Raw genomic sequence first — 27477 nt, forward strand, 5'->3', positions numbered from 1 at the left:
AATGAGCTATGATCACACCACTGTACTCTAGCCTGGGTGACAGAGGAAGACCCTATCTTTAAAAAAAAAAAAAAAAGAGAGAGAGAGAAAGAAAGAAAAAAAAAGTGGATGAAGGAGTTCCAGTTCTACTGTTGAGATGGAGAAAGAACACTCTAGCCTATCTCTCCCACTGAACGGAGCTATAAAACATACACAGCATGCATGGATTAGTTCTTTGAGGATTCCAAAGGGAACATGATAAATTGAAGAAAAATAACATAATTTGAAGTATCATCAAACCTTTTTTTTTCCCTCCAGTATCCCCCAGCCTGGATGAGACACAGCTGGAGCCTGGAATGGACACGGAGCAGACAGAGAGCTTCAGGACACACCCGCTCATTCTGGCTTGAGGAGCAGGAAAGGCATCTACCAACACTCCGAGTTAAGTAGAAATATTGCCCACACCCCATCATCAAATTTTTATCATCCATTCCCTCACACCTCAGCCCAGAGCTACCCACAGGTGCCTAAAATTCTGAGGGAGAGGAAATTTCCTCTCTAATCAGGGGATGTCCCAACAGGAAGGGACAAATCTTGTGTCTACTTGGCTCTTCCTTCCTTCTCTCCTTCTCTCTTCCCCTCTGTCTCTCTTTCTCTCTCCTCTCCCACCTCTTGGCCATGGGAAGTGCATGGCAGAGCATGATAAATAAAGCCTCCGCTTTCTGACCTGAGAACTGAAAATGGAGCACCCAGAGAACATAAAAGTACCTGAGAGATGGTGAAGAAATACGAGTTGGAGAAGACCACCCCATAAAGTCATTTATGAACTCCTGGGCAAGCTCCTGAGCTGCACATGCATGGATCTAATCCCAAACCACTCACCACAGACTTCGTGAACTGAACAACAGAATAAAGCACAGCCCAGATCCCAGACTGACCATTGGTGGAGCACATCTGGGACAGATCTGATAGCACTGCAAAGACTTTGAGAATCCAATTCACACTGACCTAAAACCTTTACATCTGGTTGGAACATGCAGCCTGAATCCAACTAGGTAGGTAGAGGTTTGATATTTAAAAATAACTATAACGTAAAGGGCAGGGGCAAGGAAAGTAATAATAGGACCTATGTGGTGGTTAGGTTTCTTCTACATTGCTTCCAGCATAGTAAAATATTGATTCTAAATAGACAGAAAAGTTAAGCATGTTTATTGTTATCCCTGGAGCAATGAAACCATACTAAGAAATAGATATCAAAAACAAAATAGATACATTAAAATGGAATATTTAAAACCTTTAGATATTACACCAATATTTGTAGCAATTTTATTTTTAATAGCCAAAAACTGGAATCAGCCTAGATGTTCTTAAATAGGTGAATGGATATCTTAGTCCATTTTGTACTACTATTACGGAAGACTTGAGATCAGGTAATTTATAACAAACAGAAATGTTTCTCACAATTCTGGAGACTGAGAAGTCCAAGATCAAGGGGCCAGCATCTGGCGATCTGGTGAAGGCCTTTTTGCTGCATCATCTCATGGCCGAAGCGCAAAGAGAGAGAGAGAAAGAGAGGAAGAGGGAGCAAAACTCGTACTTTTATGAGAAACCCACTCCCTCGATAAAAGCATTAATGCATTCATGAGGGTGGTGTCCCCACGACTGAAACATCTTTCATTAGGCCTCACCTCCCAACAACACCACATTGGAGATCGAGTTTCCAACATGTGAACTTTGGGGGACACATTTAAACCAGTTCAAAGGGTAAGCAATCTGTGGTCCACATATACCATAAAATATTACCCAGCAATAAAAAGAAACAAACTACTGATACACACAACTTAAATGAATCTTGAGAAATTATGCTGAGTGCAAAAAGCCTATCCCAAAAGATTACAAAATATATTATTTCACTTATATAACATTTTTATTTGTTTTGTTTTTCATTTATTTATTTCCTTACTTATTTTAGAGACAGGGTTTCACTCTGTCACCCAGGCTAAAGTGCAGTGGCATGATCATAGCTCACTGCAACCTTGTACTCCTGGGCTCAAGTGATCCTCCAGCCTCAGCCTCCCAAGTAGTTGAGACTAGAGGTGCACACCATCATGCCTAGTAGAGACATGGTCTCTCTATGTTGCCCAGGCTGGTCTTGAACTCCTGGCCTCAAGGGATGCTCTTGCCTTGGCCTCCTAAAATGCTGAGATTACAGGTGTAAGCTACCATACCTGGCCAACATTTTTGAAATGAGAAAATTTTAGGAAAGGAATGAAAGATTAATGGTTGCCAGCAGTTCAGAATGGGGAAGCCAGAAGAAGGTTGGTATGGTTTTAAAAAGAAAACACAAGAGCTTCTCAGGTTCTTTGTAGTATTGGAACTGTTCAGAATCTTGAGAGGGTGATGGGAACACAAACATATACAGGTGATTAAATTGTATAGAACTGAATGCACACAAATAAACACAAGTAAAACTGGGAAAATCTGAATAAGATTAGTGGATTGTACCAATGTTGAATTCCTGGCTGTGATGTTATATTATAGTTTTCCAAAATGTTATCACTGAGGAAAACTGAGAAAACTGTACAAGAGATGTCTTTGAATTATTTGTTACATCTTCATGTGAGACTATAATTTAACAAAATGTTCAAATAAAAAATTTACAAATGTTTCAAAAGCCCAAAAGAAAGCAGGAAGAGGTAAACAGAGGAAATAAAAACAGAGGGAATGAACCGAAAAAAAATTAAATGGTGGGCCAGTTAACATATATTTATAATTGATTAAATGTAAACAGTTTAGATACACCAATTAAAAGACAGATATTGCAGAATAGATAAGAGTGGTCTAACTATATGCTGTTTACAAGAAACTTACTTTAAATATAATAGCATAGGTAAAAGTAAAAGGATGGAAAACAATATACCATGGTAATACTACAAAAGAAAGCTCAAGTAACTGTATCAAAATTAGACAAAGTAGATATTAGGCCAAAAAGTTGGTCCAAAAAACAGAAAGGCATTACTTTTTTTTTTTTTTTTTTTTTTTGAGACAATTTCTCTGTGTCACCTAGGCAGGAGTGCAGTGGTCCAATCTTGGCTCACTGCAACACCTGCCCAGAGAGACATTACTTAATGATTAAAGGATCAATTTACCAAGAAAATATAGTGATCCAAAATATGTATGGAACTAACAATAGAGCTTCAAAATACATGAAGCAAAAACTGAACTATTGGAAATTTAAAATATAATGATTAAAATAAAAAATTCAATCTATCCCAAAATCTGGAAGTTCAAATCAAAGAAGTTTGATATACTTACAGAAAAATGAAGGAAGGGAGGAAAGAAATAACAAGAAAGAAAATAGGAGAGAAATTTTAAAAGAATTAGATCAACTAGGGTTGGAAACTATCAAAAAAACATGCAAGAACAAATTCCAAAACTAAAGACAATGAGTTGCCAAGCCAAAATGTCTCCCTGAGAAACCAGCACAATTAATGAAACAATACTTACTCCAAGGTTCATCTCTATAAAATTTCAGAACTCCAAGGATTAAAAGAAAATTCTAAGAAAAACAGGTCACATAGACAGAAAAAGCCGAATGGTATTGGACTTCTTAATAGCACCATTGGCTTCCATTATTGCTATTGAGAAGTCAGCTGTCCGTCTAAATTCTGTTGTTTTTATGCAATCTGCCTTTACTCCCTGGATATTTTTAAGATTTTACAGAGCTCTTCATATTGAATTATCTGTTATTTCATCATGAAGGATCTCAAGTGGAGTTTTATTTTGTTTTGTCCTGTTCTCTATCCTACTTGGGATTCATTATGATTCCTGAATGTGAAGTTTCATTTTTTTTCATGAGTTCTAGAAAATTCTAGTATATAGCTCTGCCATTTTTCTTTTGGATACTGCTTCTTTTTCATTCTATTTATTCTCTTTTTCTAGAATTCCAATGAAATGTATATTAGGCATTCTTACCCTATCCTTTATGTCTTTTAGCCTGTGCTTCATATTTCCTATCTCCTTATTTCTCTATACTGGATTCTGGATAGCTGAGCTCTGCTTTCCTGTTTGCTAGTTCTCTCTTCAGCTATGTCTAATCTGCTGTTTAACCATGAGGTTCTTATTTCAATGTGGTTTTTTTTTTTCATTTTTAGAAGTTCTATTTGAATATTTTTCAAAACTACCTGATTTTTTTCTTAGTCTACAATTCTGTTTCCTTTTTTTATTTCTTTCAACATGAAAGCACATTTATTTTATATTCTATGTCTTAAAATTTATAGTATCTGAAGTCTTTGGGGAACTAATTTCTACTCTTTTTTGTTTCTGCTTATTTTCATTTGCAATGGCATGTTTGCTTGTGTTTTTCTTGATTTTTCAATATCAGCTTATGTTCATCAGGACTTTTCTGTGGGGATTTCATGAGGCCTGGCTTGGGAGTGCATTCCTCCAGAGAAGATCTGCATTTGCTTCTTTCAGGTACCTGAAGATATTCCCAATCCAGGACCACTTTACATTAATTTCTTGGCTTGAGGGTTATGGACTGTGCCAGTGCCATAAATTAGAATGTCACACCTTATGAAGGCTGGTCTGAATTCTAAATTATCAGGGGAAGTTTCTTTTTCTAATTCTGCCCAGGGTCCAAGCTGAAAAAACCACATTTCCTTACTGGATCATCTCTTTTAACTGCACAGATGTGTCTCTAGATCAACACTGTTCAAACCTTTCAACTTTCACAGGCCAAGGCCCTTGCACCCCGCAGGTAAAACTCAAGACTCCAGGTGGTGGGAAATTACCAGGCAACCTTAGATAGCCACTTTGTGACAAAAAGGTTTTGGGATATCTAGTCTATCATATTGTCAGAAATGGAAATAACCAATCCTTCTTTTCACTTCCTCTAGATTTTGAGTGCAGAACTGCTGAGTGAATCTAAGTGAGACAAAATCCTTTTCCCACACAGGAAAATACAATTTGGCATTTGGAAAAAGGAAATTGGGCCACCATCTTTTTCTTAGATTAGAGGAATCTAATTAAACTACTATCTCTTGTAATCAAGAAACATTTACCTGAAGTTCAACAATTTCTACCATTTCATTTTGTTATATTTTGAACATTACATTCAAGCAAAATTACATAATGTTTAATAAACTTTATTTTCTAGAACAGTTTTACATTCATAGCAAAATTGAGAGGAAGGTACAGAGATTTCCTATATACCCTCTACCCCCACACACACACAGCCTCCCCTATGGTCAACATCTCCTACCAGTGTGGTACATTTGCTATAATTGACGAACCCACATTGAAACAGTATTGCTGCCTGGAGTCCATAGTTTACATTAGGGTTCATTGTTGATCTTGTACATTCTATAAATTTGGGCAAATGTGTAATGACATACATCCACAATTGTAGTATTATACTAAATAGTTCCATTGCCCTCAAAATCCTCTGTGCTCTGCCTATTCATCTTTCTGTCCTTACTAACCCCTGGAAACCACTGACTTGTTTACTGTCTCCATAGTTTTGCCCTTTTCAAAATGTCATGTAGTTGGAATCATGTAGTATGTAGCCTTTTCAGATTGGCTTATTTTACTTAGTAATATGCATTTAAGCTTCCTCCGGGTCTATTCATGGCTTGGTAGCTCATTTCTTTTTAGTGCTGAATAATATTCCATTGTCTGGATGTACCAATCTATAAAGACTGAAAGAGGTGCCTACTTCTTCAAATGCACAGACACCAACACAAGGCCACAAGGAGCACGAGTAATCAGGGAAACATAATACCACCAAAGGAACAACATAAAGCACCAGTAACCAATCCTTTAAAAATGGAGATCTATGAACTGCCTGATAAACAATTCAAAATAATCACTTAAAGAAACTCAGTAAGCTGCAGATAATACAGATAGACAACTAAACAAAATCAGAAAAACAGACTTAGAAGCTTAACAAATAGAATAGAAGCCATAGAAAAGAACCAGTAAGAAATTCTGGGCCTAAAGAACACATGACTGAACTGAAAAATTTCATACAGAGTTTCAACAGCAGAGTTGGTCAAGTAGAAGAATATATGCAAATCAATAAATGTAATACACACATTAACAGAATAAAGGATGAAATCACATGATTATCTCAAAAGATGCAGAAAAAGCATCTGGCAAAATTCAACATCACTTCATAATTAAAAACTCTTAACAGATTAGGTGAAGAAGGAATATACCTCAACATGATAAAAGCCATATGTGCCAAGCCCACAGCTAACAACATACTCGACGGCGAAAAGCTAAAAGGTTTTCTTCTAAGATCTGGAATAAGACAAGGATGCCAATTCAATTTAATAAAGGCATTCAAATAAGAAAGGAAGAAGAAAAATTGGCTCTGTTTGAAGAGGTTGCATACAGAAAATTCTAAAGACTCCACCAAAACATGTTTAGGACTAATAAATGAATTCAGTGAGGTTGTGGGATACAAAATAAACACAGAACAATCAGTAGTATTTATATACACTAACATCAAACTATCCAAAAAGAAATCAAGAAATGATCCCATTTATAATAGCAATAAAAACATAAGATTCTTTTTTTTTTTTTTTTTTTTTTTGAGATGGAGTCTTGCTCTGTCGCCCAGGCTGGAGTACAGTGGCGCAATCTCGGCTCACCAAAACCTCTGCCTCCCGAGTTCAAGCAATTCTCCTGCCTCAGCCTCCTGAGTAGCTGGGATTACAGGCATGAGCCACCATGCCCAGCTAATTTTTATATTTTTAGTAGGGACGGGGTTTCACCATGTTGGCCAGGCTGGTGTCAAACTCCTGACCTCAGGTGATCCACTGCCTCGGTCTCCCAAAGTGCTAGGATTACAAGCGTGAGCCACCGTGCCCGGCCAAAAAACATAAGATTCTTAAGAATAAGTTTAACCAGGGAGGTGAAACATCTGTACACTGAAAATGATAAAACATTGATTAAACAAATTGAAGAGGAAACAAGCAAGTGAAAAGATATCCTATGTTCAATAATTGGAACAATTAATATTGTTACAATGTCCATAATACCAAAGCTATCTACAGATTCAGTGCAATTCCTATCAAAATTCCATTGGCAATTTTCAAAGAGAAAAAAATATTAAAATTCATATAGAACTGCAAAAGACCCCAAATAGACAAAGCAATCTTGAGGTAAAAAGAACAGAGCTAGAGCAAGAACACTACCTGACTTCAAAATATACTACAAAGCTACAGTAATTAAAACAGCATGGTAGTGGCATAAAAACAGACACACAGACACAGAGGAACAGAATAGAGAGCCCAGAAATAAACCTACACATTTATGGTCAATGGATTTTTGACAAAGATACCAAGAACACATAATGGAGAAAGGGCAGTCTCTTCAACAAATGGTGCTAGAAAACTGAATATCTACATGCAGAAGAATAAAACTGAACCCTCATCTCACACAATTACAAAAATCAACTCAAAATGGACTAAAGATTTAAACATAGACCTGAAACTGTAACACTACTAGAAGAAACATAGGGAGAAATATCCTTGACGTTGGTGTGGGCAATGATTTCCTGGATATGATCCCCAAAACAAAGGCAACAAAAGCAAAAAATAGACAAACAAGATGACATCAAACTAAACACTTCTGCACAGAAGAGGAAATGGTCAAAGAGTGAAGCAACATCCTACAAATGAGGAGAAAATATTTGCAAACCACACATCTGATAAGGAGTTGATATCCACGCTATATAAGGAACTCAAATAACTCAAAAGCAATAAAACAAATAACCTGATTAAAAAATGGGCAAAGGATCTGAATAGATATTTCTCAGAAGAAGACATACAATGGCCAACAAGTGTATGAAAAATGCTCAACACAACTAATCGTCAGGGAAGTGCAAATTAAAAGCGCAACGAGATATCACCTTAACATCTGCTAGAATGGCTGCTATCAAAAGACAAAAGATAATGAGTGTTGGTGAGGACGTGGAGAAAGGAAACTCTTGCACACTGTTGGTAGGAATGTAAATTAGTACAGACATGACGGAAAACAGGATGGACAGTCCTCAAAAACTTAAAATAGAGTTGTTGTATGATCCAGCAATCCTACTACTGGGTATATATCCAAAGGAAATGAAATCCGTATGTCAAAGAGATATCACACACTGCCATGTTTACTGCAGCATTTTTCACAAAAGCTGAGATATGGAATCAATCTAAGTGTCCCTCAAAAGATAAATGGATAAAGAAAATGCGGGGTGTGTGTGTGTGTGTGTGTGTGTGTGTGTGTATACATACAATGAAATTCTATTCAGCCTTTAAAAGGAAAAAAATCATGCCATTTGCAACATTGTGGATAACCTAGAGGACATTATGCCAAGTGAAATAAGCCAGGCACAGAAAGGCAAACACTACATGATCCCACTTATACCTGTGGAACTCATAAAAGCAGAGGATAGAATGGTGGTTCCCGGGGTGGGGTGGGGCAGGGGGATGAGGACATGTCAGTCAAAGAGTACAAAGTTTCAGCTAGACAGGACTAATAACCCCTGGAGAGTTAATGCAAGAATGGTGACTACAATTAACAGTAATGGATTGTATACTTGAAAATCATTAAGAGCATAGATCTTAAATGTTTTCACCACAAAAAAAATTGCATGATAACTAAGTGAAGAATGAATATGTTAATTAGCTAATTGTGTTAATCATTTCTCAATGTGTGTATATATACTTATTTATGTATAGCAAAATATCATGTTGTATACTGTAAATATATACAATTTTTATTTATCAATTATACCTCAACAAGCTGGAAGAAACAAATGAAGTTAATTCTCTTAAAAAATAACATCTCCTCTTGCCAGGCATGGTAGTTCACACCTGTAATCCTAGCACTTTGGGAGGCCAAGGCAGGAGGATCGCTTGAGACCAGGAGTTCAAGACCAGCCTGGGCAACATGGCAAAACCCCGTCTCTACAAAAAATACAAAAATTCGCCAGGTGTGGTGTTGCACTCCTGTTGTCCTAGCTACTCAGGAGGTTGAGGTGGGAGGATTGCCTGAGCCCAGGAGACAGAGGATGCAATGAGCCGAGATCGCACCACTGCATTCCAGCCTGGGCGATAGAGCAAGACTCTCTCTCAAAAAAAAAAAATCCTCTTAAAATGATAATTTTATGTATCTACCTATGTATGTATGTATGTACCTATGTATTTACCTTCACTTTCTTCCTAAACCTCACTAAAATTATAGTAAAGTTATTTTCTCAAAAAAATAAAGAAATATCACCATAAACCTCAAGAAGAGAAAAAAATAACAACACATTTTTAGAAACTGGAAAGCAAATGAAGAATGACTTTGCAGATACAAGAATCCAAATCTTGACCCGAGAACTTACCTAATGTACACCACGCTGCCCTCCAAATCCTTCCATCTGTGCAAATCCCATTCATGAAGGCTTCCTTCTTTTCAACATTAGCAAGATTCCAGCCCACCCTCAATTCATTTTAAAATCCTGCCTCCATGACCCCAATAATAATAACAAACCTTTACCTATAGAACATTTGCAAAGTGCCCCCGTGTAATGACAAGCCTTTTTAAAAAACAAAAAAACACAAAAACAGGATCTCACTGTGTTGCCCAGGCTGGAGTGCAGTGGCATGATCTCAGCTGACTGCAACCTCTGCCTCCTGGGCTCAAGCGATCCTCCCATGTCAGTTTCCTGAGTAGCTAGGACTACAGGTGCATGCCACCACGCCCAGTTAATTTTTTTTTTTTTTTTTAAGAGACAGGGTTTTGCCATTTTGGCCAAGCTGGTCTTGAACTCCTGGGCTCAAGTGATCCTCCCTCCTTGGCCACCAAAAGTGCTGGGATTACAGGTGTGAGCCACCATGCCTAGCCATCAATCCTTTTTTTAATGGATTGGCTTTAGCATTTGATGGTTCTCAGACAAGATCAGGTGCATTCAGGGTGGTATGGCCATAGACTATTTGATGGTTCTCAAATTGTTTCTTATTGTTCAATATTATTTCTCCAGTTTGAGTGTAAACGTCTTAAGAAATGAATTTCCATTTTATCCAGCACTAAACTTTTTCACAGCAACAGACTCCAAAGAGGTAATCAGTAAGTACCCGCAGTTCCTAGAAGATGCACCTACTGATAATCATTACAGCCAACTAACTAGTGTCCAATTAGCAGTCAAAAATAACAGTAGCAAGTCTCTGTAGCCATTTTTAAGCCTTGCCTCCAAAAAATATGCCATTTGTCCTGTATGACAGCAGGTGGCATATCAGAGACCCATCTTTCCACGTACTGCAGGGTGACCTGCCTGGTTTAGCATTTAGCAATCAGACTTTTTTATAGCAATAAACCCCATGCTGAGTAGGCAACAGATGAAAAAAAAAAAAAAAGATGCCTTTTATGGCACTTCATGATAATGGCTTTATTGCCAAAAGCCGTATTAGCAGAAGATGAAAGATTCAATTTATAATCTCCTGAATGTCTGGATGTTCAGCCTGTTTCTGCCCAAGAAGAGATCAGTGCCCGTGGAAGATGTATTTGAAGGACAATCCACAGTCTATTCCGCTCTGCAGAGAAAGAGTCCACATTCTTTTCCCTTTCAAGCCAAAAGGAAGCAAAAATAACCAAATGAATGAGTTCATGCCGCTCTGAACTTCAGCGCCAGAGTGAAGCGTTGAGATTTAGAGCCACCCGACTCCTTGTGACGATCTAAAAGTCGCTTAGAACAATTCACAGCAATGTCAGAAAAAACTTCCTGCTTTTTGAGACAACAAAACCAGATGGAAAACTGCTAAAATGGCTCAAGTATGTGGCACTTTTATAATGTTTATGTGGCTCTTGTAAAAAAGCAGCTTTAATTGACTTTTTTGCTTCCCATGTCCTAGTTCTGTCAAAATCTCTTCTGGTTTTTGGGGGGGGGACTTAAATGAGAGAACACACCATTCAGAATATACTGTTAATTACTATAATTCAGAAACAATGTCCTCCTTCTCTGGTCCTTGCCAAAAAGCCAAGGGAGAAAGGCAGCAGAAGAGAAAATTTAAAATAAAGCACATTTCTAAAGATGGCATTGAAAACAAAGCAAACAGTGGAATTGCACTGGCAAGAAATTTCATTGGGCCGGGCACGGTGGCTCATGCCTGTAATCCCAGCACTTTGTGAGGCCAAGGCAGGCAGATTGGCTTGAGTCCAGGAGTTCAAGACCAGCCTGGGCAACATGGTGAGACCTAGTCTCTATAAAAAATACAAAAAATTTAGCCAGGTATGGTGGCTCATGCCTGTGGTCCCAGCTACTCAAGAGGCTGTGGTGGGAAGACGGCTTAATCCAGGGAGTTCAAGGCTGCAGTGAGCTGAGATTGCGGCACTGCACTCCAGCCTGGGCAACAGAGCAAGACCCTATCTCAAAAAAAAAAAAAAGGAAAAGAAAGAAAGAAAATTTCACTGGGAGCACCCACCCCTTTGTGTGACCTACAGAATACCACTAAACATCTCTGTTTCATATCATCTTCATATAAATAAGGAAGTTAATACACTTCTACCTCAAATACCAAATATCAGTGCTGAAGGAGATCTTGATACCTTATTTACTTACCTTATTCTCTACATGAAGTATCTCAAAAGGTGTTGTGCAAATAAGTGCTATTCTTCTCATCCTTAGAAGGTATACGTAATGGATTTAAAAAACACACAAAGAGATAAAAACTCTTTCACTTTCTTTATGAACAAATTTGACCTAGGGTTAACTTTTTAGTCCTGTTCCCCTGGAAACCTGATAAAGGTGGAATGTCAGCTGTGTCACCAGGCTGTCCTTAGATGGCAGAAGGAGGTAAAGAGATGAGCCCATGGAAGACTGAGTAAGTAGTGCTAAGTATGGCTGATTTGGGGCCATGGGTCTGGCTAGACCTCAGAAAACCCCCAAGATGGAAGCTTAATAGAACAAAATCAGTGTATAGATTTAAATTATGGGTGTATTTTAGTCATTTTATCATTACTGTTTTCTCTTTTTTCACCTTTTTTATTTAAAAAAATTTATTTAAAAGTCACCACCACCAAAGTCAGGAAACAAATAAGACAGGCATGGTGGCTCCCATCTATAATCCCAGCACTTTGGGAGGCCGAGGGGGGAGGATCGCTTGAGCCCAGGAATTTGACACCAGCCTGGGCAATATGGTGAAACCACGTCTCTACAAAAAAAAATACAAACATTACCCAGTGCCTGTAGTCCCAGCTACCCAGGAGGCTGAGGTGGGAGAATCACTTGAGCCCAGGAAGTCGAGACTGCAGTGAGCCAAGATTGCACCACTGCGCTTCAGCCTGGGCAATGGAGTGAGACTCTGTTAAAAAAAAAAAAAAAAAAAAAAAAAAAAAAAGATAGAAAGAAGAAAGAAAGAAAAGAAAGAAAGAGAGAGAGAGAGAGAAAGAAACAGTTAAACCAGCCCACCCCAAAATCCCTCCACGTTCCTTATCCCAATGTCAACTCCTCCCACTCCCCTAAAGGAATGAAAGAAATGACCATCCTGGCTTTTTGTAATGATCACTTCCTTGCTTTTTTGAGGGAGAAGGGGGTGATTTTATCCTTAGGTATGCACCCTAGACACTATAGTCTTGCCATTTTTTAAAATGTTGATGTGTATTTTAGGTGTCTTCTCATTTTGCAGGATCCCTCCATCCCTTTCTTTTTACTGTAATTTATCTGTTGAAAACCCTGGGGCCTTTGACTTGTAGTTTTTCACAGTATGGCTTTGCTGATTGATACTGTTGGTATAATTCAACATATTCCTCTGTATTTCTTGCAAATTGGCAGCTGGTTCTAGAGGTTGGATCAGACTCAGGTTCAGTCCCTTTAGAAATACCATAGGTGGTGGTGAGTTCTTTCATTAGGAAACAAATAAAATCCGAGGATTTTTCTTTTTGTGACGTGAGCAGCTGTTAATGCACAATGCCTAAATCCATTAAAATGTGATATTCTAATTCTGCCATTTCTTTTTTATTCATTAGTTAGAATATTTTTATAATTAAATACACTCCCTCTTCTACCTCTGGTTGCTATTGGACCAGATCACCTAGGAAAGACAGGATGAATGCTTGAATCTTTCCCTTTATTTACTAATTTTAAGATCATGGAGGCTCACACCTGTAATCCCAGAACTTTGGGAGGCCAAGATGGGCAGATCACTTGAGCCCAGGAGTAGAGGACCAGCCTAAGCAACATGGTGAAACCCCGTCTCTACAAAAAATACTAAAGTTAGCCAGGTGTGGTGGTGCACGCACATAGTCCCGGCTACTCGGGAGGCTGAGGTGGGAGAATCCCTTGAGCCCATGAGGCGAAGGCTGCAATGAGCTGAGATCGCACCACTGCACTTCAGCCTGGGTGACAGAGTGAGACCCCCCCTCAAAAAAAAGATCATGTATTGGATTCCTGTTGTCCTCCGAAGGAGACTAATCCAGTTTTATTTTAAAATCATAATAATCTGTGGATTTAAACATATTTTGATGTTTTGATATATTATAAATATTTCTCTTATTTTAGCTCACATGGTCCCAAATTTGGCAATAGAGATCTTTTTCAAATTAACTCCTGAGTCCTTTTGACATGATCTTAAATTCTCTGCTAACTTCCTCACTATTTACTATAATAAAATGTTCCTGTTTTATTTTGTGCATCTGCTTGCTTTCTCTTTCTTTCTTTCTTTCTTTCTTTCTTTCTTTCTTTCTTTCTTCTTTCTTTCTTTCTTTCATTTTTTGTTTTTGTTTTTGCTTTTTTTTTAGACGGGGTCTCACTCTGTCATCCAGGCTGGAGTGCAGTGGTGCGATCTCAGCTCATTGCAGCCTTCACCTCATGGGCTCAAGGGATTCTCCCACCTCAGCCTCAGATCTCCTTTGCCTGTCTGCAAAACATTTGTAACTTCTTCTAGAATTTCATCTCTTTCCTCCTTTATTTTTCACATTTTTCTCCTTTCAACTATTTTAAAGACATTATCTTTTGTTCTATTTGCATGTATATTCCTCCTAATTTAGTCTTTATTTCTGAATTTTTTTTCTTCTATTTTTAGGGGTTTTTCTCAGTTCCATAAGCTTTCCTGCTGGTCTAATTCTGACTTATGTTGTTCTTGCATGTCTTACAGTAGCTGGGACTATATAGTCCTGAGTAGCTGGGACTACAAGGCACATGCCATCACTCCTGGCTAATCTTCTTTTTTTTTTTTTTCTGTAGAGATGGGGTCTCTCTGTGTTGCCCAGGCTGGTCTCAAACTCCTGGGCTCAAGGGATCCTCCTGCCCCAGCCTCCCAAAGTGCTGGGATCACAGGTGTGAGCCACGCTGACCGGCCCCATTTTGGACATTTTCTACCCCAGATCTGGAATCAGCCATTTATCCAAGAGCTCTGATTTCTTTTAGTGGGAAATGGTATTTTAAAACTAAAATCTGGGCACGAGAGATGCGCATTGCTAGGTCTTTTCATTACTCAGAACAAGAAATATACATACACACACATATACATATATACACATACATACACATAATATTTTTTAAATAAAATACCTCGAGTTATATTGATAACTTCTCATCTAAATCAAAGTTTTTTAACATCTCTTCTGAATTACATATATGTTTCTTTTCTGCCATACTGGGAACCCCAGTTTTTAAAACACAAAAGATAATATAGTTAGAATATCTCATAATTTTCTTGGATGCAACAGTTCAATGATATTAATACAGCCACCTCCAACCTTAAGGGGGTGCTAACCTGGGAAGAACTGGTGTTATCACCGACAGAAAGAGGCACCCTGGGTGTTTTGACGTGGTTCACATGAAAGATGCCAACAGCAACAGCTTTGCCACCCAGCTTTCCAACATTTTTGTTATTGGCAAGGGCAGCAAACCATGGATTTCTCTTCCCCGAGGAAAGGGTGTCCGCCATTCAAACCATTGCTAAAGGGAGAGATGAGACTGTGGCCAGAGCAGTGGGTGAAATGGTCTCTGGGTGACATGTTAGATCTTTATACATAATTAAAAATAACATGGCATGATTAATTTTTTTAAAAGGCTTTAACTGAAAACAGTTAAAAATGTTTTTGCATATGACTGCTCCTGTCTCCCCCTATTTTTTTAAAGCTGTGCTAAGGTTACAGTGTCAGAACATATAGCCAACATACAGCCATTACAAGCCATACTCTTTCTTTTTTCCTCTCATTTAGTCCAAGATCTATAAGTAACTGATTCTGTTGTCTATCTAGTCTTTTGGGTTGTCTGAAGATTTTTTTTTCTTGTAGATGCCTCAAGAAAGGTTCACGGAAGCACTATTTTCTGAGTTCCTGCAGATTGATAATAGTAATCTTTGTACTTAAAAATCAGTTTTCCTGGATATGACATCTTTGCCTCCCATTTTATTTCCTTGAGTATCTTAAACATATTTCTCCATTTTTTTCTGGCATAAAATATTGCTGTGAAAAAATCTGAAAATAATTTAATTGACTTTCTCTTCTAAGTCACTTGCTCATCTTGCTGCAATAAGCAAATGATTTTTTTTTTCTTTCTAGTTCAATTATTTGACTAGAATATGTCTAAGTGTTGATCATTTTGAGTTATCCATTCCGGGATCGATATTCTCAAGTACATGGTGAGCTCTTTCTCTTTTTTTCATTAATCATTCCATGTTATTTTTAATTACATGCAAAGATCTAGCATGTTACCCAGAGACCACTTCACCATTGCTCTGTTTTACCCACTGTTTCACCCACCATTTCACCCACCACCAGTCTCTTGTCTCTCCCTTCAGCAATGGTGAGGCGGATACCCTTTCCTCGGGGAAGAGAAATCCATGGTTTGTTGCCCTTGCCAGTAACAAAAATGTTGGCAAGCCAAGTGGCAAATCTGTTGCCATTGGCATCTTTCACATGAACCACATCAAAAGATCCACAGTGCTTCTTTCTGTTGGTGATCACACCAATTCTTCCCAGGTTAGTATCTCCAATCACCATACACAGGTTACCAGTGTCAAACTTGATGAAATCAGTGATCTTGCCAGTCTCCAAATCAATCTAAACAGTGTCATTCACCTTGACGAGGGAATCAGGGTAGTGGATGGTGTGAGCATCGTGGAACCAGGTGAGGGATTCCTTTTGTGCCCACAAAGATTTTTCTTACTTTGCACAACTTGTACTTGGCCTCCTCCAGTGTAATACAATGTACAGCAAAGCGACCATTGATGCCACAGGTGAGACAGAAATTCTCTCCCATCTTGTGAATGCTGATGACATCCATGAATCCAGCAGGGTAGGTTATATCAATTTGGACCTTGCCATCCATCTTAATGAATGGCTGAATGCAAATCTTTACTTTGTCTCCTATGAGGGCATACTTAAGTCTGTTCCTTAGGAAAATATTAGGAGAGACACTCTCTCAGCTTGTGGGGACTGGTGGTTGGACAAGGAGCAAACACACTAGTCAATTCATCCAGCATCCAATGCTGTGGAGCTGCTACCCGCTTCAGATGCTTCCAAAGACCACGAGCCATGACTGTATTAGGCACGGAAAGAGCATGGTGAGCTCTTTCAACATGAAATTCCAAATATTTTTCACGTCAGGAAACTTTTCTGAAAGTATAGTTTTCAGTGTTTGTTTTCTATCCTTGCCTTGGTTTTCTTCTTCAGGGACTCTTATTACGTAGGTGTTGGATCTTCTTTGCCTATCTGCAAAACATTTGCAACTTCTTCTAGAATTTCATCTCTTTCCTCCTTTATTTTTCATATTTTTCTCCTTTCAACTATTTTAAAGACATTATCTGTTGTTCTATTTGCATGTATATTCCTCCTAGTTTAGTCTTTATTTCTGAATTTTTTTCTTCTATTTTTAGGGGTTTTTCTCAGTTCCATAAGCTTTCCTGCTGGTCTAATTCTGACTTATGTTGTTCTTGCATGTCTTATATAATTTTCTCAGTGTCTTTTACCTTCTTTCGAATGAGAAGATTACAGTGTTGATTTGGTTTGCGAGCTTGTCTTTCTATGTATTTTCTCTGTCTGAAAAAATGTTATTCTGCTCTTTAATCTCTTTTTAAAAATAATAACTTGGTATGGGATTTGACCTCCATTGCTTGCTCATTTTTATGTAAAATTAATTTTCCTGAAATTTTAGAAGAAGGAGTGCCTCCAGGTAGCTTTTCTAATTTCACAGAACCCCCACTTCACTTATGCTGTCTCCTCCAAAATTTGGAGGTTTGCTTTTTGAGATGTGCTGGCTCTGTGCCCCTCCAGCTTTTTCATCTGGACCTTCTCCTTCCTTCATCTTTATTGACGCTGCTCTGCTCAATTCAATTTCTATTCCCAGCAGTTGCTTCTCAGTGTGGGAGCCTATCCTGAAAGGTACAATTTCAGAGCGTCCATGGGAGTCTCCTCCAGGCCCTTGAGACCTTACCCCAGGCAGCCTGTGCTCGTCCATGATAAGAGAGGATAAAACCCCTCCCGATTTCAGTCACTGTTCCCAGATTGGTCCACTGCACTTTCCAGTTAACACCTGTTTGCTCTTTGAGGATGCTCCTATTCTCTAGTCTGTCAAATACCCCATTAGTTCCCTCTGCATTCTTCCACATAGACACTGATACTCTAAAGGTCTTGTGGCTGTTGTTGGTTTGTCTTTGCCATTTTTGTTTTGAGGTTTCTGGGAATACCTTGTAATTAGTTTTGTTGTAAATGTCATCCATGTGTTTTTGGTTGGCCACTAGTGCTCTATTTTATTTACAAATTTGTAAAAAGTAGAAAGCTCTGCCACCATCTTCCCAGAATTCCTTATTTTTATTTTTAATTTAATATGATCATGCAAACAGCTAATAAGAACACCAGATAACAGGATGAACACTTAGCATTGTGTTACAATTGCTTACAGTGTTCAGTGCAGTAACAGCCTGTACAGATTTGTAGCCTAGGAGAATAGACTAAACCATATAGCCTAGGTATGTAGTAGGCTGTACCACCTAGGTTAGTATAAGTATGCTCTATGATGTTCACCCAATGACAAAATTTATAGTACCATAAATTTATGCATTTATGGTATCAACACAAGAAGTTGGAGTGAACCTAAAATCCCCAGGTATTATAATAGGTATCTAAAAACTGTTCTGACAATTTTATAAAAAACTCAATATATGTTTTTTCATGCATTTAATTTCTAGATTTGCTTCAGTGTCCCTGTGAGAGGCTCACATTTATCTTTCCTTTATGCCTTAACTCCATTGCCTGTGTAATGAGGATAATATTTTTAATATTAGAAAGATACAATTTTTATTCCCTTGTAGTCATATTCCACCAAATAGGTAAAGCTGAGATTCGGAGTACCAGGCAAGGAATCAGTCACAGCCAAGAACAGATGGATCCCTATTCAGCTTTCCATCTCACAAACTGGCTTTTTGGGAGGCCACGACAAGACCAACGCCCTGAAGGCTGAGTTTTCTTGAAAAAGAAAGGCCCCTCTCATCTCCAAACCCAAAGTTCCTCTATAAATATTTATAATCCAAGCTGGGAGGACTTACCCTAGAGAAGACTACTTCTTGCGACAGAGAAGACTCAACCTGTGACACAAGGGACATTTCCACTGGATAAGAAAGAAAGAATTCTTGGCACTAGGGATATAAGAGAAATTCAGAAGGGACCCATCTTGATCCAGGTTCACATGAATGCACGGCCTGTGGCAGGTGTTCATCTATGATCACAGCTGGCAGATGTGCAGGCAGGTTGGCCACCACCTCAGATGCATGTGGCTCAATCCTATGGGACCACCCAAGGAGCTTGATGAAATGTGTCTTGGAACCACGTCACCACCACCACAGGGAAGAAAGGGGTGGCGTTTACCCATCAGCCTCCATGAGTTAAGGGTTTCCCTAGGGGTATTACCTCCCCTACATTTCCAGGTTGCACATGTGTGAGTGCTGAATGGGGACACATGGGAATGCTATGTCCCAGCATCAGAGGTTCCAAGGCAGGAATCAGGAGGCTGCAGGGAGGTACTGACAGGTTTCACCTGTGCAGTACTGGTCACTGCTGCAGCAATGTCTAAAAGAAGAGTTGAGTACACAGGCAGTGCCCAATATAGGACCCAGTGAAGTTCTTATAATAGAGAAAGCAAATATTTTAATCAGATGTTCTACCTTTCATTACAATGTGATTGTGATGGTCAATATTGAGAGTCAACTTGATTGGATTGAAAGATGCAAAGTATTGTTCCTGGGTGTGTCTATGAGGGTGTTGCCAAAGGAGATGAACATTTTTGTCAGTGGACTGGGAAAGGCAGACACACCCCCTATCTGGGTGGGCACAATCTAATCAGCTGCCAGCATGGCCAGAATAAAAAGCAGGTGGAAGAACATGGAAAGACTAGACTGGCTGAGTCTTCTGGCCTCCATCTTTCTCCCATGCTGGATGCTTCCTGCCCTCGAGCATCAGACTCCAAGTCCTTCAGCTTCTAGTCTCTTGGACCATCGACCACAGATTGAAGGCTGCACTGTCGGCTTCCCTACTTTCGAGGTTTTGGGACTTGGACTGGCTTCCTTGCTCCTCAGTTTGCAGATGGCCTATTGTGGGACCTCATTTTGTGATCATGTGAGTCAATACTCCTTAATAAACTCCCCATTATATACACATCTATCCTATTAGTTCTGTCCCTCTAGAGAACCCTGACTAATGAAGTGATTAATCACTTTCTGCAAGAAGTGAAGGTATATACGTACAGAGTCTGACACTAGATTTTCATTCATTACACATACAACAAAGGGCACATAAAGTCCTATAGACTTTATAAATTTTCTTTATAAATTATCCAGTCTCAGGTATGCCTTTAACAGCAGCGTGAAAAAGGACTAATACAGTTATCTTTTGGTAACTGCACATTTAAGGTGTTAATTTCATCCTTCAATTGACAGTCTGGGGTCTTTGGCTTGGTTGATCATTGCTCCAAGTCATCACTGGGCTTGGGGTCAGGAGGCTCATGCCAGGCTCTAAATGTCAAGTACTTACTGGGTACTGGACAGAGCTCTATGTCCTTGATGTGTTTAACTCATTTAATGCCCCTATCAACCCTATGAGGTAGGTACAATTACTATCTCCATTGTCCAGATGAGGAAATTGTGTAAGTTAAACAACATTAAGCAGCTTACTCAGGTCCCACAGCTAAAGTGGTGTCTTTATTTCCAGCACTTAAAATGTTTCTTGGCCATTCTTGCTCTTAAGGCTGAATGACATGTCTGCCGTAACACTTTGTGCTTCTCTTTAATGCTTTCTTCTTTCCTCCCTAAACTTCCCACGGTTTCTAACATTCCCCTTTCCACAACAGACCCTGACTCCTATCTGAGAAATTACAGCCATTAAACAAAAATAACTACTGTTCTTGGTAATTTGGCCAAGGATGTGTCCCATTGCCTCATGCAAAGCGTGGTACCTTCCAGGTCCGTGGAGGCGCTGGGCTGGTATTGGGTGCTCACGGCCACTCCTGAGCTCTCACCGAATGCAAAGCATGGTGCTCTGCACCAGGTGCTCTGGGAGCTTGGGAAGAAACCATAAACACATGAAGACACAGATAATACCAGCCCACAAATGAGCATGCCAGCAGAGTTCAGGAAGGGAGAAAGCACTGAACTGAATGGGAGGGCTTTCTAGATAACATTTGGACAGATGGGAAAGAGAGGAGACGGCATTTCCAGCAGGGAGACCAACTTCAGAAGAGGCACAGAAGTGGGAATGCAACTGTAATTGCTATTCTGATCCTAGGCTTGGTGGGAAAAAAAAAAATGCTGGCAGAGACTGCCACTAGTGCTAGGAAAAATACGCAACAGTGTACACCATCAATCAGCAAAGTGTGGCCTTCATGTTGCTTTTTTCTTGAATATAGTTTTTCTTTAACTACCATGTCTATTCATTTTCAGTCTTCTGTGACTGCCATTAAATAAGACCTAAGAGAGGCATTGTTTTGGACTGAACCCCAACAGAGGCCCCAGCCAGACCAAACCAAAATGGAGTCACTTGTGCTGAGTGCCACATCATCAAACTGAAACTTTAAGGAAGCAGGATAATTCCCAAACAGACCAGTTTTCCCTGAAGAACGGGAGATTGGCAGCAACCAATCAGAAAGGGCCGTTAACTCTGCCCTTTAACTCTGCTTTAATCCTTACAAGGAAAGTAAACTTAAAGTAACCCTGTCTTGGCCGGGTGCGGTGGCTCACGCCTATAATCCCAGCACTTTGGGAGGCCAAGACAGGCAGAACGAGGTCAGGAGATTGAGACCATCCTGGCTAACACAGTGAAACCTCGTCTCTATTAAAAATACAAAATATTAGCTGGGCGTGGTGGCAAGCACCTGTATTCCCAGCTACTCAGGAGGCTGAGGCAGGAGAATGGCATGAACCCGGGAGGCAGAGCTTGCAGTGAGCTGAGATCGCACCACTGCACTCCAGCCTGGGTGACAGAGCGAGATTCCGCCTCAAAAAAAAAAAAAAAAAGTAACCCTGTCTTTTTTTTTTTTTTTGAAACAGAATCTTGCTCTGTCACCCAGGCTGGAGTGCAATGGTGCGATCTCCACTCACTGCAACCTCCACCTCCTGGGTTCAAGCGGTTCTCCTGCTTCGGCCTCCCGAGTAACTGGGACTACAGGCTCACGCCATCACATCCAGCTAATTTTTTTGTTTTTAGTAGAGACAGGGTTTCGCCATGTTAGCCAGATTGGTCTCAAACTCCTGACCTCAAGTGATCCACCCAGCTCGGCCTCCCAAAGTGCTGGGATTACAGGTGTGAGCCACTATGCCTGGCCCCTGTCTTCTTTTTTGTATTAAGCTGTTCCCTTGTTCCTGCTCAAGCTACTTTACAAAAATAAATTGTCCTGCCACACCTAATGCAGCACCTTTCTATTTTTAAATGGGATGCTGCCCAATTCGTGAATTGATAGTAAAAGCCAATTAGATCATTAAAATCAATTTAATAAAGTTTTTTATTGACACTGCTTCCCCATTACTACAGGAGAGCTGAGTGAGAGACCATATGGCCCCCAAAGTCTACCTAGCCTTACAGAAAAGGCTTGCTGGCCCCTGGTCTAGAATATCAACCTTCCGAAAGAAAAGCTGCCAAAGCCAACCAGTTGGCACTATGGGTGTAAAATACTCACACCCATTTATCCGAAGTTTACATGAAATTCAAGATACCCAAGCTAATTGCATTCTCAAAAAAAGGTATCAAAGAAGGTAAACTGTAAAAAAAAAAACTGATACTACAGATTCAAATGTAACTGCTTTCCTTATTTCAAAAGATTCTGGAGCACACTCTAATCTGGACAGATTCTGTAGATAGGGACTGAGACTCCCAAAGGAGTTGGGATTTTAATAAGCAAATTCTCTCCTTCATTCATAGCAATAAACACAAAAATGTTCAAAGATCATCTGTATTGTATTTGTTAAGAATATGTTAAATAAAAGAAAATATACACAATCCATTAATGTGAAATAACTTGAAACAAAAATTCAGTTAAAGAATTGGTTTTACAAGGATAAAGATCACCAAGTTAAGATGCATTAATTCCAAGATCATTTTACCAAAAGTTTCACTGAGCAAGATGATTCCCCATCTCCCAAAATGATAATTAAAGGAGAATGTGGATGTCCATGTATGCTTAGATATTTATAGGAATGGGGGAAAGACATGGTGGACACACAGATCAGAGGCATGGTAGGAAAAGCCCGGCATTGAAAGACACAGGCCTTGGCCGGGCTCAGTGACTCATACCTGTAATCCCAGCATTTGGGGAGGCCGAGACAGGCAGATCACCTGGGTCAGGAGTTCGAGACTAACCTGGCCAACATGGTGAAATCCCATCTCTTCTTAAAATACAAAAATTAGCTGGGCGTGGTGGCGTGAGCCTGTAATCCCAGCTACTCAGGAGGCTGAGGCAGGAGAATTGCTTGAACTGTAGAGATTGTAGTGAGCTGAGATCACACTACTGCACTCCAGCCTGGGCAACAGACAGAGACTCCACCTCAAAAAAAAAAAAAGGAAAGAAAGAAAGAAAAAGAAAAAGAAAGACACAGCCTTAGTCATAACTCTGCTGGGAATGAGTCGTGTGTCCAAACACAAGACACTTAGCCACACTGGGACGCCCCTGCTCCAATGAAGGAATCCTGCTAGATTATCTCTAGGGGCTTTTTCCATTTTGAGATTCATAAAAATTAACAGAATGTAAGAGTCTGTTTTTGAGCAAGGGAAAATTGATTAATTTAATGAATGTAAACAAACAGAATCCTTTCTCAGCTTTCTGATATCTTGTGTTTACAGTATTTAAATAGACTTTGTATACTTGAAAGAATATGATTACTTCATGTAAGACCTAATACTATCTAGGCTTCTAAGAACCTTAATGTGTTGGACGTCTCAGATCAGAAAGAAAACTGTAGAGAACAAGCAAGGAATAAACACAGAAATCCCCTGAGAAGAGTAACGCGGTTAAGAAACAGCCTGTGGCCTTGAGCAGCTGTGTGATCACCCACTAACGGTGCTCACTTTAAGAGTGTGGCACAGAAATGAGGGGACCGCACACATCAACACCCCCTTCCAGCGCTCATCAACAGCAGTAATGAAGGCCGCCCTCCAGGGAGAATTAGAATGAGATTTGGGAAATGGCATCAGACACATAAGAAAAGAACAGGAAACATGTTCAAGAACAGCTCAATGTTGCCAAAAGAGCAAAGATCATAAAATGGGGGTAGGGAGTGGAGAGGGAAGACTGTTTCCTGACTTTCTCCTGACAGAGGAAAACATTCTGGGGGCACAGATCCTGGGGAGTAACAGGAACAAAAACACCCGGGGCTGGTGAGTGTGCGAGGAAGGCGATGGAGCCCATGGGTGTTCAGCCAGAAAGCTGGGAGTATGTTCCTACGTGGCCACAAAGCAGGGCCGGGAATCAGACCCCTCCAGGGGCCGTCGGAGAGAGCGATCAGGCTCGGAGATGTGGATAGGGATGCTACTACTCAGGCAGCGGAACGCATAGGAGCGGGTGCGGGAGATCACCCAGAGAGAAGGTGAAGGGTGGGGCCTGGCTGCCTTGAGGGAGGAGAGGCTGCCAAGGATCACCGGGAGAACAAACGCCAGGCCTGGGAGTGACACAGGAGGCAGGACTGGACTCAGGAGGCGGGGCTCAGACATCTAACCAAATGGAAGACCAGCTAAAACAGGGCTGTGTGCAGAAGCACCTTTCCGTAAGACACATCCACCAGTGCGCCATGTCAGTTTATCATTGTCAGGGCAACACTCGGGAGTTACCGCCCCTGTCCATGGCAACAGCCCACTGACTCAGAAGTTACCACCCTATTTCTAGGAATTTCTGCATAATCCACCCCTTAATTTGCATATAATTAAAAGTACATATAGCCGGGTGCGGTGGCTCACGCCTGTAATCCCAGCACTTTGGGAGGCCGAGGTGGGTGGATCACGAGGTCAGAAGATCGCGACCATCCTGGCTAACACGGTGAAACCCCGTCTCTACCAAAAATACAAAAAATTAGCCGGGCATGGTGGCGGGCGCCTGTAGTCCCAGCTACTCGGGAGGCTGAGGCAGGAGAATGGCAAGAACCTGGGAGGCGGAGCTTGCAGTGAGCCGAGATCACTGCCACTGCAGTCCAGCCTGGGCGACAGGGCGACAGAGCGACAGAGTGAGACTCTGTCTCAAACAAAAAAAAAAAATTTTTTTTAATGGAATAAATAGGAAATAGAATACCACAGAACACAATAGAAGATGTAAGAGAACATCCAAATAATAAGTATTGCTTCCAGAAACATGTAAGATAAGTGTGTGTGACCTGGAATGCGATAGGAAAAGAGGGTCTCAATTTCACTAGGAAATTGAATGGTGAAGTGCATCAAAAAGTGGGGAAGTCGCCGGGCGCGGTGGCTCACGCCTGTAATCCCAGCACTTTGGGAGGCCGAGGAGGGTGGATCACGAGGTCAGGAGATCCAGACCATCCTGGCTAACACAGTGAAACTCCGTCTCTACTAAAAAATACAAAAAATTAGCCGGGGGTGGTGGCTGGTGCCTGTAGTCCCAGCCACGCGGGAGGCTGAGGCAGGAGAATGGCCTGAACCCGGGAGGCCGAGCTTGCAGAGAGCCGAGATCACACCACTGCACTCCAACCTGGGCGACAGACCGAGACTCTGTCTCAAAAAAAAAAAAAAAAAAAAGTGAGGAAGTCACAGACATAAAGGAGAGGCTGGAGAGGATACAGGAGGCAGGGCTGGGGTATGGGTGAAAGAGAGTCAGAAAGAGCAACAGGAACAAAGGAGGAGAGGATAGGGTATTCTTATGGGGTCTTGCTATGTTGACCAGGCTGAATGCTGCTCAAGCAATCCTTCCACATAGCTGAGACTATAGACATGCCACCGCTGGCCAGGTCCTCCCCTGGTGCATTCTTAGAAGCAATGAGTCCCTCCTTTTTTTTTTTTTTTTTTTTTTTTGGGAGTGGGGACAGATTCTCTCTCTGTCACCCAGGCTGGAATGCTGGAATGCAGTGGAATGCACCAGGCTAATTTTTGTAATTATAGTAGAGACAGGGTTTTGCCATGATGGCTAGGCTGCTCTCAAACTCCTGACCTCAAGTGATCCACCTGTCTTGGCCTCCCAAAGTGCTGGGATTACAGGTGCAAGCCACAGCACCTGGCCTCAGTCCCTACTCTCTTTCTCTTCCTCTCTCACTTTCTCCCTCTTACATCTGCTCCATCATGAAGGCTTGGCCACGAGGCTGCAAGTTAGGAAGATACAATTCAGAATACAAAGTAGAAAGTCAAACATTAGCCCCTTCTAGTTCCAAGGAATTTGAGGGTGGAGGGTATGGGAAGGAAAGGAGGGGACTGAAAGATGAGGAGAAAGCAGGGCAGTCAATGGCCTGGAGGATGCAATCAAGGAATGATACTGGGAGGGGCAACTTCACCAGAAGGGCATGAGGATGCATGCAGGATGCAATGTCCGAATAAGTCAACAGGTCCCAGTGATGACCGGGCTAAGGTGCATTGGCTGAAGTAGGTAAGGGACAGGTCCATTGGCTAATGTAAGTAAGGGACAAGGTCAATGGAACTTCAAGGTCAAGGTGCTAGACAGATTGTACATGTGCTTCCCCAAAGTCCTCCAAGGTGGTTGCAAGGCTAGATGTGCAGAGAGATCATGAACCAAGTCCTGGGTGAACAAGGCTCTCAGTGGTCATCTCCCTGATAATAAAATTGCTGCCCTCTGCTGATACAGAACGGGGGCAGGCCTCCAGGAGTGCAGAGGCAGGCTGAGGGTCTGGGGCTCTAACTGGCCCTTAGACAGGCTTTCACATAATTTTCCTATTTTTAGACCCACCTTCAACTTCAGTCTGCCTATTCCTAAGTCTTTTGGGGATTTTGTCAAATAAATTGGGATGCTTTATGGCTTTTCTCCCAGCAGCTTGGAATACAGCTTTCTTGTGTCTGCCAAGTCAGCTACCTCTCACTCAAGTGCTTTCTAGCTTCCAAAATGTTGTCACTATTTTTCTTCTTTCTTGTCCTTTTTGTTCTAATGGATTTTTCTTTTTAAAAGATCCTTTTACTCTTGCTTTGGTTGGGTTTCAGGAAGGACCAAAAGTAAACACATGTTGAATCTACCATCTTTACCCCTGAGCTACTTTTATGACTGTAAAAAACAATAGTGCTATATTCAGGCCGGGCACGAGGCTCACGCCTATAATCCCAAGCACTTTGGGAAGCCAAAATGGGCAGATTGCTTGTGACCAGGAGTTTGAGCTTGAGCAACAGGGTGAAACATTATCTCCACAAAATACCAAAAAATTAGCCGGACATGATAGCATGCTCCTATAGTCCTAGGTACTTAGGGGACTAAGAGGATCACTTGAGCCCGGAGAGGTTGAGGCTGCAGTGAGCTGTGATTGTGCCATTGTACTCCAGCCTGGGCAACAGAGCAAGACCCTGTCTCACACACATACACACACACACACACACACACAACCAATAATACTATATTCATTTTCACCCACAAAAATATGTGCTCCCTTTGATGTGTGAACAAGGTACCCCAGCCTCCTGCCTCAGGGCAGCCTGATGGAGTTGGCTAAGGGGTGTTCAGTCACACAGGCACTTTACCCTGAGCCAAGCACATCCTCCCAGCCAGACCCCCACCACCCATGGGACTGTGTCTCTCAATGACAGTTACCACCCCACTGGGAAGAAAATCACCAAACTGTTCTATGAGCCTTGGGGCAGGGTGGAATCCTCATCCATGTAAATCAAAAGTTTTAAAACATCCCTTCACTGTAATGTACACATATGGAACCCAGATACATGATTTAAGAAAATCGTTTTGTAAGAAAATATAATTTCTTCATGATTAAATACAACGCCATCTAGTTACTCCTTCCTAAAGCTTTGATTGCAAAGAGTAGTTTCAGATGTTTCACCATTACATTCAGAAACCAGGAGTGAATTAAGACAGGCAATCAC

General features: G+C 40.8%; 1 pseudogene; it reads right to left on the reverse strand.

Annotated features, from left to right (window-relative positions):
- Positions 1-15693: 15693 nt before the first annotated feature.
- Positions 15694-16505, reverse strand: LOC468820 (small ribosomal subunit protein eS4-like; annotated as a pseudogene).
- Positions 16506-27477: the final 10972 nt, after the last annotated feature.

Source organism: Pan troglodytes, chromosome 20, assembly GCF_028858775.2.
Source record: "Pan troglodytes isolate AG18354 chromosome 20, NHGRI_mPanTro3-v2.0_pri, whole genome shotgun sequence".
Taxonomy (NCBI): Eukaryota; Metazoa; Chordata; class Mammalia; order Primates; family Hominidae; genus Pan; species Pan troglodytes.